Source organism: Prionailurus viverrinus, chromosome A1, assembly GCF_022837055.1.
Source record: "Prionailurus viverrinus isolate Anna chromosome A1, UM_Priviv_1.0, whole genome shotgun sequence".
Taxonomy (NCBI): domain Eukaryota; kingdom Metazoa; phylum Chordata; class Mammalia; order Carnivora; family Felidae; genus Prionailurus; species Prionailurus viverrinus.
The window spans coordinates 119,067,482-119,081,822 of record NC_062561.1 but is presented as its reverse complement, the minus strand read 5'-3'; the positions used below and the strand labels follow the sequence as shown (position 1 = coordinate 119,081,822).

General features: G+C 46.1%; 1 long non-coding RNA gene and 1 pseudogene across 1 annotated transcript in view; one reads left to right on the top strand and one right to left on the bottom strand.

Annotated features, from left to right (window-relative positions):
- LOC125176668 (uncharacterized) overlaps positions 1 to 6,208 on the bottom strand; it is a 31,128-nt gene extending 24,920 nt beyond the window's left edge. Inside the window, exon 1 of the long non-coding RNA XR_007156357.1 lies at positions 6,020 to 6,208. This is a non-coding gene — a long non-coding RNA (uncharacterized LOC125176668). The remainder of the gene's footprint in view (positions 1 to 6,019) is intronic.
- A 3,111-nt stretch (positions 6,209 to 9,319) lies between these two features.
- On the top strand, positions 9,320 to 11,670 carry LOC125164310 (translationally-controlled tumor protein-like; annotated as a pseudogene).
- Positions 11,671 to 14,341: the final 2,671 nt, after the last annotated feature.

The window sequence follows — 14,341 nt, the reverse complement described above, 5'->3', positions numbered from 1 at the left end:
GGAGGGTGAATGATGGTGGCCAAATGGATGAGGGGAGGTTAGGGGTATAGACTTCGAGTTATAAAATAAGTCACGGGATATCATGTACGCCATGGTGACTATAGTCAGTAATATTGGACCCCAAATTTGAAAGGTGCTAAGAAAGTAAATCTTAAAACTTCTCATCACAAGAAAAAAATTTTTTGGTAACTTTTGGGATAGATGGTAACGAGACATATTGTGGTGGTCAATGTATACAAATATGGAATCATGAAAGTAACACAATGTGGAATGTCAAGGACACTTCAGTCAAAACAACCTGAGGCCTCAATATGCTAGAGCTGTCTATTTCATGAGTCTGGGGTGGAGCCAAGGAACCTGCATTTAAAAATTTTTTCTAATGTTTATTTATTTTTTTTGAGAGAGCGAGCACAAGCGGGGCAGAGAGAGAGAGAGAAAGAGGAAGACACAGAATCCAAAGCAGGCTTTAGGCTCTGAGGTGTCAGTATAGAGCCTGATGCGGGGCTCAAAGTCACGGACCATGAGATCGTGACCCGAGCCGAAGTCGAACGTTTAACTGACTGAACCACCCAGGTGCCCTGGAACCTGCATTTTTAAACAAGCACTCCAGGTGCATTCAGGCGATCTATAGACCACAGTGTGAGAAGTCCTGATGATACAGGTGTCTGGGTCTATCCTTCCAGAACTTGCAGGCCTGTGGGTGTTCCTACTCCATAGAGGAATCTAGCACACAGGTAAGTGTGGGACCCACTGTCACAGAAATGATTTCATTCATAAAAAAAGTAAGCCAGACTTCCACTTTTCAGGTCCCTTCCCCCAGGGGCCCTAATCACTACCTGAGAATCAAGGCACACAGCTGCTGGCACAGAAACCCTGGAGAAAAACTGACATGTGCCCCAGCAGTTGAGATCCTCAAGCAAACATAACTACATATATGGAAAGCACGATTGTAATCATTTTACGGAGTTTTTCCTCTCTTTTCCTGGGAATCCCCAAGGTGAAAGTGGCCACCTGGAGCTACCCAAGTGGCAGGGAGACTGTCCTGCTCTGTGTTATTTGGGAGCAAGGGACACTGGGGCTGCAGCTGTATCCATCAATCACTCAGGAGCCAGCGTGGCTGTCATGCCTCCTGAATGGATGCTTATTTCCACCAGATGGGCTCTTCGGTGCCAGGAGTTACAGATTGCTGCAGCTGCCCCAGAGATAGGGTTCTGCTGGTGGGGCTGTCTGCACCTGGAGGGAATGACGAAGCCCGCCAGAATGCTAGATTCACCTGAGTGCAGACAAGCCCTCTGGCGAAAATCAGCAGCGTCAACACCAAATGATGGCTGATTCAACTGCAGGGTCTGTGGTCAGACTTGCATGTTGAGGCAGGTTGCTGCTCAGGGGGACTAGATAGCTTCCCTCGGAGTTTATCATAAAGCTACAATGTATGTACATCTCAAATGAATGTGACCCTTATTTCCCAGGCCTCAAAAGACATGTAGAATCACGGGCCAGTCTCAAGCTCCTGCCCTGATCTCCCAACTCCAGTGGGTATCACTGAGATGGCTTAAGCCATTGATCTCCTTCATTCATCGAAAAAACATTTACCACGTGCCTCCAATGATGACAACTCACATCGTCTAAGTGATTGCCCTGGCCAGGCACTAGCCTAGACCTGGCATGGGCATCTTACCCAACACTCACCAAACTGTGAGCGACAGACTGATTCCATTTTGCGTTTGGAAACTGAGGCTCACAGAGGTGAAGCAGCCTGCTCAGAAGCACCACACCGATAAGAAGTAGTGTGTCCTTCCCAAGTGCCAGGCTCAGCTCTCACAATGCCCTCTTCCTGCCTTCCAGTTCATTCATCCTGCCCATTCCCTCACAAACCAATCTTCATTCTCTCTGTGAGGTCTGCCCCTTAGCCCAACAACCCTGCCTTCTCTGGCAGTGGCCTATCAGCCCTCTCGTAGATCTAACCATGCTGTCCCAGACTCCTCTTGAAGCCCACACCCTACACCCTCTGCCTCTTCCAGAGCTGGCTTCTAGAACCTTCCTGTTCCTCAGAGTTCTCAACGTTCAGCCCCCATGACATTTCTTGCAGGAAGTCATCTCTGGCCTACCCCTTCCCCCACCTGCAGGACTCCACTGTGTGATCTCACCACATCCTGGAGACGCCTTTATTCCAAGATGATATCCCATATTATGTTGAGATTTTGTGCTTCTGTTTGTCACCGTCTCCTATTAAAATAGTTGCACGGGGGTGTCCGGCTGGCTCAGTCAGTAGAACACATGACTCTTGACCTTGGGGTGGGTTGTGAGTTTGAGTCCTACATTCAGGGTAGCGTTTACTTCAAAAGTAAGTAAAATAAGGGGCGCCTGGGTGGCGCAGTCGGTTAAGCGACCGACTTCAGCCAGGTCACAATCTCGCGGTCCGTGAGTTCGAGCCCCGCGTCGGGCTCTGGGCTGATGGCTCAGAGCCTGGAGCCTGTTTCCGATTCTGTGTCTCCCTCTCTCTCTGCCCCTCCCCCATTCATGCTCTGTCTCTCTCTGTCCCCCCAAAAATAAATAAACGTTGAAAAAAAAAAATTTTTAAAAAAAGTAAGTAAAATAAGAAAATGAAATGAGACAGTTTCATGAAGATGGATGACTTGCCCAGCACACTGCACGGCACATTGCAAGGACTCATAAATATTTGACAAGCCAACCAGAGCAGACTCACATTCCGCACAAGGGCATGGGCAAGGGAAAAAGCACACGGAAAATTTAACACAAGAAGGTAAACGCAACCTCATGAATATCACTCATGTGTGGAAGAGGGAAAACCGTGACTGACATACGGTAACTGAACTACACAGGAAAGGATATTACACACAGGCTAAATGTATGACTCAGGAATCTGACCACCTGGGCTGGAGTCCCGGCTTCCCCGCTTACTGTGCGATCTGGAGCAAGTTATTTTACCTCTCTGAGAGAACTAAGGGGTCTCTCTTCTATAAGAGTAGCTAACCTTATAGGGCTGTGTGAGGATCATGGAGACAACGATGTTTTTGTGCAGTTAATGTTACACTCATTTTTTGGCTACTCATAATAAGTTGATTTAATAGAAAAGAGTGAAGGAGGAAACTAAGAAGACACAGTAGTTTTAGTATGTTGAGAGTATGGTACAGATCCCCAGGCCAAATAAAAAAAATCCAGTCAGATGGGCACCTGACTAACTCAGCTGGAAGAGTGTGAAGCTCTTGATCTCAGGGTCATAAGTTTGAGCCCCACATTGGGTGTAGAGATTACTTAAATGAGTAAGTAAATAAAAACTAAAAAAAAAAAAAAAAAAGGATTAAAATCTTTAAGTTAAATATTAAAAAAAATCCAAGTCAGAATCTACCAACCAAAGGCCCTGATTTTAAAATTTTTAATTAGCTGCCATATTTAAATTTTTTAAAATATTTTTATTTATTTTTGTGAGAAAGAGAGAGACAGCATGTGGGGGAGGGGCAGAGAGAGAGAAAGAGAGAAGGAGACACAGAATCTAAAACAGTCAGCACAGAAACTGACGGGGGCTTGAACTCAGGAGCTATGAGATCATAACCTAAGCTGAAGTTGGACACTAAAGTGACTGAGCCACCCAGGTGCCCCACAAAATGAAGAAACAAATAATCTGATTAAAAATGGGCAGAAGAGCATCTGGATGGCTCAGTCAGTTAAGCATCTAACCCTTAATCTCAGCTTGGGTTTTGATCTCAGGGTTGTGAGTTCAGGCCCCACACTGAGTTCCACATGGGCATGGAGTCTACTTAAACAAACAACAAAATAGCTGGGCAGAGGATAGGAATAAAAAATGTTGCCAGGTCACGTGGGTGGTACAGTCATTTCAGCGTTTGACTCTTGATTTGGGCTCAGGTCATGATGTCATAGTTTGAGTGATCCAGTCGGGCTCCAAACTTGATCTTGGAGGCATGGGGCCTGCTTGGGATTCTCTGTCTCCCTCTCTCCCTGCCTCTCCCCGACTCACGTGCATGCACAGACTCTCTCAATAAATAAATAAATAAATATCAACTAAAAAACAATTTTTGTCAAAGAAGACATACGGATGGCCAACGGGTACATGAAAAGGTGCTCAACATCACTCATCATCAGAAAAATGTAAACGAAAACTACAATGAGTGATCACCTCTTACCAGTCAAAACGACTATGTCAAAAAGATAAGAAATAAGCGTTGGTGACGATGTAGAGAAAAATGAAGCCTTGAGCACTCCTGCTGGGAATGTAAATTGGTACATCCACTGTGGAAAACAGTATTGAAATTCCTGGAAAAATAAAAAATAGAAATACTATACTATCCACTACTGGGTACTCACCCAAAGAAAAGGAAACTTTTCTAACTTGAAAAGACACATGCACTTTTTTTTACTGGAGCATTATTCACAATAGTCAAGAGATGGAAGAAGCCCAAGTGTTCATCAATGGATGCACTGGATAAAGAAGATGTGATATATGTGAATAGTGGAATATTACTCAGGCATAAAAAGAATGAGATCTTGCCATTTGCAACAACATGGATGGACCTGGAAGGCATTATTATGCTAAGTGAAATAAGTCGGAGAAAGACAAATACCTTACGATTTTACATATATATGAAATCTAAAAAACAACACAAAAGAACAACACCAAAAAGAAGCAGAAACAGACCCATACATACAGAGAACAAACTGATGGTTGCCGGAGATTAAGAGGCTGAGGGTGGTGAGCAAAATAGGGGGTGGGGAGTGGGAGGTACACGGTCCAGTTATGGAATGATTAAGTCGTGAGGATGAAAGGTACAGCACCGGGAATACAGTCGTCCTCCTATGGCCACAGATGGCGGCTACACTTGTGGCGAGCATAGCGTCATGTACAGACTCATCGAATCACTATGTGGTACACCTGAAACTGATGTAAAGTGTGTGCCCATATGCCTCAATTTAAAATAAAATCTAGTCTGTTTTTAAAAATGAAGAAACTTCACGTTAAGGAAAAGAAGTCGAGTTCTGACTTCTCTCGGGACATTGTAAGATTTGGTACCTCTGGGCTCCCATTTTCCCATGGCATTAACTGTCTGGATTCGTGTAGTAAGTGCCCACTTTAGACTGAGGGCATGTGCTCTAGCTGACCACAGCTCCTCCAGGCCCTACTGCTTCTGATCTGACCTGTCTCACTCTGCAGGCGTTGTAACTGCGACTCCTGCAAACAATGATGCTTTCTTAATACCAATATAATTCATTCTTACACACAGTTCTCTGCTTAAGAACTGACTCCAACTTTATCTGTCACCTCCTCCATCTGGGGAACCATCCAGCCTCACTTCCCACGACTTTGCATCATATCCATCATCCCCCACAGGCTAATATGCCTCCTCACACTCGAGCTCCTTCCTGCTATGGGCTGAAAGGGCCCCTCCCTCCCTTCCACTCCCCCGGAGCCCCCTCACCTGTCAGGGCTTAGTTCACGTCCAATTGCCCTCAAGGGTTTCTTCCACGCTCTGCAGCCCACAGCGTGGTCTCCCTGCCCCAGGCTTGCACTGCACAGGGACAGAAGCGATGACTGTCCAGTGCACTTGGGTGTTTCTCAGTCTTTATCCTGAACCAAAATCTGTCCTTATCCACTCTGTTCTCTCCTTGCCTCCCCCCACTGCCATGTGGGGTATCTGTCCTTGCTAAATCTATCCCTGAGACTTGTGTGATTTAAAACAAAACCAGAACCAAGTTGAGGGAAGAGGACAAGAGGTGCGGGAGATTAGGGGCAAAAAAGGAGAAAACTAGGGCAAACCGAGGGTTGGCAGTGAGCGGGAAGGAAAGGGGGAAGGGGCTGTAGCAGCAGCTGGGTATGAGAGAATAGAAAAGCAAGGAAGCACAGGGAGGGGGATTTTGCAATGTGACTGCTTCCACATGTAGTCAGAACCACACCGTTCGGGGACCCCTGGTCTTTGGTTCTCTGTGGCAATCCCACCTACATGGGCCAGGGACTGACTGCACATATTCATGCAGAATGACTGACCTCAGTGTCCTCAGGTGTTCTCAGGTAAGTGACCTGAAGAAGATGTCAGGCATCAAGAACGTGGACTCTTAGATTTCACCTCTTGGCAGAAGTGTGATGAGATCAGATGGCAACATGGTTTTGCATCCCAGCTAATTCCCAGAAAGATGTTCTGGACTACAGAGCAGTAGTTCTCAAACTTGAGCCAGCGCCGCAGTCACCTGGAGGGGATGGGGGAGAAGAAAACACTTGTTAAAACAGAAATCATTGGGCCCCGCCCCCAGAGCTTCTGATTCAGCTGGTCTGGGACACAGTCCAATAACTTGCTTTCCTGCAACAGCTCCCAGGTGATGCTGATGCTGCCAGACTGGGGACCACACCTTGAGAAACCCAGCTCTAGAGTTCAGGGCAGAGGTCCAACCCAAAAGTCACACCACTGAGCCACTCTACCAACAAAGTAACCGTCCCCTCCTCCTTCCTTCACTCTTTAATAGGTCATGCAACCTTCCCCTTCAGGGTCTTTATTTGGACCATGGACTCCCATGGCAGGGTGGCGGGTGCCCCCTTGTGGCTCAAATGGAAAACTTACGTGAACGGTAATGCACTCGCTGTAATCCTTCAAGTTTGCCGAACAAATTTAGTTTTATCTGCCTGACAAAAGATCCACAGAAATCTTAGATGTTCATCATTCACCAGGAGGGATCCAAGAGCGACTCAGGTGTGCGTTGTGCCAAGTGCTTGGCCCAAAGGTGCTCCAGGTAGCAGAAATGATTTATTCTCATGGCTTGGGATTTTGTAGGGTGCAAAGTGCTTTAGAAGTCCAAACCAGATTATTCCCCGCATTCTTTGCTGGTGAATATGCCTCAGTAACTTAAGTTACAACTGAACAATTTCAAAGCCCTGTAAGTGCTATGTGGCTAAGAAGGGACTCTGAGTGAGTTGGAACCATGCTTTCCCCCCACCTTTCCCGAAATTAGAAAGGTGGCATTATTGAGTGTGAGGTAGTGCACTGGTGCCAGCTGTCCCCAGTTAATCCGGCGCAAGTATGCAGTGTCTCATCTCAGCTTTATGCAGGGCTTACAGTTATCTGGTCCCGTTATTCTGGTCGGCTGCCACCTGCTGCTCAGGCATGGAGCATGCGGGAGGAGGTAACCTGGGGACACGGTCAGCTAAACAGGCTTTTCAGCCTTGAGAGTGTATTACAATCACCTGCAGGGCTTGCTTGTTAAACCATAGATTTCTGGGCTCCACCCTAAAGATTCTGATTCAGTGGGGAAGGGGCGGGGCCTAAGAACATGTGTTTCTCATAACTTCCTGCTTGGTGATGCTGCTGCTGGGGGCGGGGGGCTACCCAAAGCACCTGGATGGCATCTGTAGTTCTCCCTGTGCCACACATTTCTTGACGCTTGATTATTCATCAAAGTCTGTAAATAACCAAGAGTCTCTAACTCAGGGCTGCTCACCTGGGGTACTAATGATATTTTGACCTGATCCTTCATTGTCCTGTTGGGGAGTGGAGCGGAGGCTGGGCTGTACATTGTAGGATGTTTAGTCTCATCCTTGGCCTCTCTCCTCTAGATACCTGTAGCAGCCTTGTCCCCCCCCTTCCCCCCCCCCCCCCCCCCCCCCCAGGTTTCGACAAGCAAACGTGTCTCAGACATCACCAGATGGCTCTGGGAGGTAAAACTGGCCCCAGACGAGTATTGCTGCCCTAAAAGGTAGGCAGATTTTCCTTTCCCATTTGGTCTAGTGTAAAGGCATCCTAAAATGTTGCCTCAAATTCATAATGATACTGACATAAACTAAACTGTCAGCTCTTTGGAATTAAATCACAACAAAAAAACCCCCATAGCTTACATATGTTGAATACCTACTATGTGCAAGTCTCCCTGCTAATGCTTCTTAAACTAGCCCCTTTAGAGGAAAAAGAGAGAGGGGCAAACCAAGAAACAGACTCTTAACCATCAAGAACAAACTGACAGTTACCAGAGGGGAGGTGGAGGTGGGTGAGGGATGGGGCAAATAGGTGATGGGAATTAAGGAGTGCACCTGTCATAGCAGTGCTGAATCACTACATTGTACACCTGAAACTAATATCACACCATAAACTACACCAATTTTTAAATAAAATCTTTAAAAATTTTTTTAAATAAATTACCCCCTTCAGTTCTTGCCCAAGGTCATGGTTACTACCAGTGTGGCTGTGGGTGGCACAAAGGGAATAAAGGGGTATCCAGACCACCACAGCCCAAGAAAAATATAAAGGAAGTCACAAGGAGGAGCTGTGTGCATATTTTTACATTTTAAAGAAGCCACGTTTACAAAGAAAAAGAAATGGTAAAATTAATTTTAGTATATCTTATTTAACTCAGCATTTATATCCCAACTGTGATCATTTTAACATGTGATCAATATTTTTAAAATTGTTAATAGAGTTTACGTTCTTTCTATGTCTGGTACTTGCTGTCTGAAATCTGTGTGTATTTCACACTTCAATAAAGCACTTCCTCAATTTCCACTAGCTATGTTTCAAGTACCCGAGAGCCACCCGTGCTACTGGCTGCCCCTCTGGAAGGCACAAGCCCAGACTCTCTGCTCAGCTGTCTTCAAGCCTTTATTTGTAGAATAACATGTGCCAATTTCACTTCAATGTCCTTCAGTTTCTGCCTGCGTTTCAGCCATTTTGTCAGACTCACATACCTATTCATGTACTCTACAATCTGTTCCTGAAATATCTCTACTTATTTTAAAACGAGGTCTACAGTTTTATCACAGTAGATGCCTCCTCTGGTGGCCAGACTGTTGACTACTGTCTAATTTTAGTTCTGATAGCTTTTCCAGTGGCTGTTTCCCCACACAGTCTGTGTTTGTACTTGCATAACAGAGATGTTTCATCTTATCTGATGCTAACCACACAGGCACATGTTCGTCATGCTCTTGTGCCTTCTGGTTTATCTCCTGACATCTAAGAATGTTCATCCTCATGCGAGAATGCCGCCTTTCTTGCGCCCCCATGCAAGGTTTCTCCCTGTAGTTTCTCACGCTGTCCCTTTTAAAAGTTTCTGATCACTCAGGAAACGAGTGATTCTCTAGAGAGTTTTGCAATACACCTCTTAGCCTTATCACATGTGTTCATTCACCTTTTACAAGATGAAAATCAAGATGGACTTAGATACTGAGGTCAACTTATCCCCATAAAAAGTAGTGATGAGAGTGATTCCTTAAGAAATGGTTCCTATGAGCCACGCACTACGCTCAGCACAAGACACGCATTGTCTTACTCATTTTTTCCAATAGTCCCATAACATATGTGCTATTGCGATGGCCATTTTCAAGCTGAGGTGAGGAGGCACAGAGAGTTGAAGTAATTTGCCCATAGTCTCCCAGGTAGCAACTGACAGAGTTGGGGGTCTCTCCAGGTATGTTTGATGATAGAGCAGCTCTCCTCACCTCTAGGCTCCACTGTCTGAAAGATGTTTCGCAAAGATTGTTCTTGTTCCTGAGTTTGTAAGGATATAGTTCCATAGATCATACTCTTTACCTGGGTTACCATACACCTTCATGGGGAAAAATAAGTATTTTTGGTATTTTAGGGACTGCCTCTGAAGCTATATGCCAAGGCTTCTCAGGATGCTGGGCCCTTGCTGCCTTGAACAGGAGGCTGAGACTCAGGTCCATCACAAGCTCAGACCAGGAGACCCAGCAAGACCCATCAGAACCCAGAGGAAGAAGAGCACAGAGGCAGAAGCCAGAGCAGAGTGGGTTAAGGAGTGAAGTGAAGTGGGATATGAAAGGGGATGGTGAAGACAGGCTTGGGGGGGTGGGGGGGTGGGGAGGGCAAAGACAGAGAGAGAGAGAGAGAGAGAGAGAGAGAGGGTGGAAGGTGAAAGACAGGGCTCAAAGGAGGGGTTGTGCTTTTGTCTTGCGCTTTTGTTTTGTAAAAGACTTGAGCATGTGGCAGCTCAGAAGGGGTTAAGTGAAGAAGCCACTGGAGAGCTCAGGGAGGGGTAAGTGGGAATCAACAGGGACCCTGGAGAGTCAGGATAAGAAGGTGTTTGGAACCCATGTGGGGGAGACATGTCTGCCAGGTTTAATGCCAAAGCCTTTTTGTGCCTGCATCATTCTGTCACCTCCCAATGTCACTGCCTGATAAAAATACCCACTGTCAAAATTCCCATGGCCAAGTGGCTTGGGAAGTTAATTGTTTATACATTTTCTTCCCACTCGGCATTACTTTGAATCCTTTTCAGTGAGGAAATGCAAAATACATGTATCTGGGAGCAGTCCCATATGCAGGTGACATGGTTTGATGCAAGGGACACTAAGTCTCCATCTAAAACAACTCTCACCGGCTTTCTTGGGTTCTTAAAATATCCCGCCATTTGAATTATCTTCCTGAAGAGTCCTGTGAAAATACAAACAGGTCAAAACAATCTTGAAACGAACATCTATGTTCATTGTAGCATTATTCACAATAGCCAGAAAGTGAAAGCAATCCAGATGTCTATCGATGGATCAACGGATGCACAAAACTTGGTTTATACATACAATGGAATAGTAGCCTTAAAAAGGAAGGAAATGTTGGGATGCCTGGGTGGCTCAGTCAGTTAGACGACAGGCTTAGGCTCAGGTCATGATCTCATGGTTCATGGGTTTGAGCTCCACACAGGGCTCTGTGCTGACAGCTCAGAGTCTGGACCCTGGTTGGGATTCTGTGTCTCCCTCTCCCTCTGCCCCTCCCCCACTCACCCTCTGCCTCTCTCTCTCTCTAAAATAAATAAATCCTTAAAAAATATTTTTAAATAAAAAAGGGAAGAAAATGTTGATACATGTTACAACATGGATGAAACTTGAGGACATTATGCTAAGTGAAAGAAGGCAGTCACAAAAGCCCAAATACCGTATGTTTCCACTCATATGAGGTGCATACAATAGTCAAGTTCATGGAGACAGAAAGCAGACTGATGTTTGCCAGGGGCCAAGGGGAGGGAGCGATGGGAAGTTGTTGTCTAAGGGCATGGAGTTTCTGTTTTGCAAGACAAAAAGAGCCTCTGCTTTTCTGCCTGCTCCCTGCTTTCCTCCCCAGTGGAGCACTGCTCAGGCTGCACCACTCCCTCCAGGCTCCCGGCTCCTGCTCACCCAAAGCCCCACTTGGCTGTCTCCACCTGCCACTGTGATCATGTATTGTGACCTCATCAACCATGATGGTAAGTCCTCAGACGTCAAGACCTGGGAGATCAAGGGTGGGCAGCCCCTGGAGGTGGAGGAGAAGATGGTCAGGGGGACAGACGTACCACTGGTGACTCACTCATTTATGGCGTTGCCTCTGCTAAAGACCCAGAGAACGAAGGTACCAAAAACAATCGCCGGTGTTGATACTATCAACGAACTATCACTTGCAGTAAACCAGCTTCACAAAAGAAGCCTACAGGAAGTTCATCAAAGACCACATGGACCCAACCAAAGGCAAACTTGAAGACCAGAGACCAGGAAGAGTAAATAAACCTTTGATGAATCCAAATCAAGCGTATCTTGGCTAACTGCAAAAACCACCGGCTGTTTATTGGTGGAAGCCAGATGGCAGCGTTGCCCGGCTAGACTACGGCGGTGAGGATGGTGTGGCTCCTTGTATGACTTTCTCTTAGGACGGTTTAGAAATGGAAAAATGTTAACAAGTTTGGCTACTACTTTAGATCTGTCACCTGGTGTCATCACTGCTGCTGCTTTTGATCCATGCTACCAGGACTTCGAAAAGTGGGAGATGTCATCTTGAGCTCTTCATTCATTTTCACCTTGATTTATTTGGAGTAGAGAAATTGTTTTTAAGAAAAAAAAAATCATGGGGCACCTGGGTGGCTCAGTCGGTTATGTGTCTGACTTTAGCTCAGGTCATGCTCTTGCGGTTCGTGGGTTCGAGCCCCAAGTAGGGCTCTGTGCCGACAGCTCGGAGCCTGGAGGCTGCTTTGGATTCTGTGACTGCCTCTCTCTGCCCCTCCTCTGCTCACACCTCCGTCTCTCTCCCCCTTTCTCTCAAAAGTAAAGACACATTAAAAAAAACCTTTTAAAGAAAAAAATATCATGTAGGTTGTCTGAAAATAAATACATTTAAACTAAAAAAAAAGATGGAAAGAGTTCTGGAGATGGAGGGTAGTGATAGTTGCACAATAACATGAATGTACTTAATCCCACTGAACCGCACACTTGAAAATGGCTAAAAAGTCAAATTTTATGTTACATACACTTTATCATAATTTTTAAAATGTTTTTTTAAAGATTTTGTTTTTAAATTTTTTTAATGTTTTTATTTATTTTTGAGAGAGACAGAGAGAGAGACAGCCAGCAGGGGAGGGGCAGAGAGAGAGGGAGACACAGAATCCAAAGCAGGCTCCAGGCTCCAAGCTGTCAGCACAGGGCCGTATGCGGGGCTCGAACCCGCAGACCATGAGATTGTGACCTAAGCTGAAGTTGGACGCTTAACTGACTGAGCCACCCAGGCGCCCCAAAGATTTTGTTTTTAAATAATCCCTCCACCCAACGTGGGGCTTGAACTCACAACCCCAAGATCAAGTCACATGTTCTGCTGACTGAGCCAGACAGGCACCCCAACACAATTAAAACAAACACACACAAAAAAGCCCATTAAAAACCCAGGTCACTTAACAGGGCCACTTGATCACTTGTTCTCGTCTGCTGTTAGCTTGGCTCAGCTTTGTTTTTCAGTAAAGGACCATTGGTCTCGAGCAGGACCCTGAAGAACAGGTGACATGCATGACGGTCACCAGGAGAGTTCAGGGGGCTCTAGCACGTGCTTTGAGGAAGGCCCAATCTGGCGTTCCCATCCTGAGCTGAGGGGGACACCTCTGCATGTCCTCGGTAGCACGAGGAAAATGTGAAAGCCCCAGGCACCGTGAGGAGCTGCTTTATGAAGGAGAGGACATCAGCCTCTGTTTGCTCTGCCCTTTTACCGAGGGCTGCCAGAGGGCTCCCTCAGGGAGAGTAATACTACTACAAAGGTATGGTTATCAATCAGGTTCCTATGCACCAGCGACACTGGCTAGTCTGGAAAACCTTCTCCCAGCTCCCCCATCTCACAGGCTGGTGGGGCCCTTGACACCATGTCTCAAAGTCAAGGGTGGGTGTGAGGATGGTAGAGCCACACCCGACTGGCCAGAGGGGGCTTCACAGCCTGGCAGCTTTCCTCAATTCGGCCAGCACCACCTCCACCTTCAGCCCTGGGAAGGAGAGGCATTTTGGTCACAGAAAGCAGCATCTTAAGCCTCTGTCATTAATGAGGGAGACAGAATTGTTATCCTAGTAGGGGAACACTCAAGGAAGGAATAAATTTCATTTCCATGCATCTCCAGCTTGAGTCCCCGGCTTAACAGACGCTATTTTTATCAAATGCTTTCTATTCTCTGACATGCTTTGCTAACTTTCTACTATGAGGCAAATCAGGAAAAGTCCACATTTGATTTCTCTTCCTTCTGGCTTCTCTCTCCCCATTTGCGAGAGGGGTGGTGGCATGGGTGGGGGCCCTGTCCTTTCAGTAGGAGGTAAGTGACAAGGCAGGCATCCGAAAACTCAACCTGGTGCCAAGGCATCCCGGAAACGGGCTCTGCTTCCTCTGCAAATGACATCGCATCCTGGCTTCACCCCATCCCAGATGGCAGAGCTGATGGGACAGGGAAAAAATACAGATTTTAGAGTATTTACAGCATCCTGGCTCCCTACCCCCACTTCCTGTGACGGAGGATTTAGTCTTGGCAGCTAGGTTTTGGAGCCTTTCTTGTGTGGAATATAGGAAAATGCTGGAAGGGATTCTGAGTCACGCAGCACTGTGAGCGTGGGTGGCTTGATGAGCCCACCAGAGAAAAGGCAGGGAATTACCTGCAAGGGAAAGCAGAATAGATCAGAAGGTAACAGGGAGGATAAAGGAGCTGAGAGCCAGAGATGAGATGAACTGAGGGGAATTCAAGAGATAAATTAAAGGGGATTGGCATACCTGGTGGGCTATCATGAGAAGGATTTGGAAGAGAGATGAGAGGAGATTTTCCAGAAGCCTTGTTGGTGTTATGAATAGACCCTATCCTCCTGGTTGGCATATTTAAGACATTTCAGTAAAGACACAAATTTATTTCAAACTTTTTTTTTCTTTTTTTGATATGAGGGACTGGGGTTTATTCAAGGCAGCCTGGACTACTGGAGGCTAAGGTTAATAGTGAAAGATGACCACCTTTAACCCTCCTTATCCCATCAACACATCCTGTAGTTCAGATATTTCAAACTGGTGTCCTATGGGCTGGATTTGAACTGCAAATGTGTCTTCTTTGGTTTCTTGAGAGT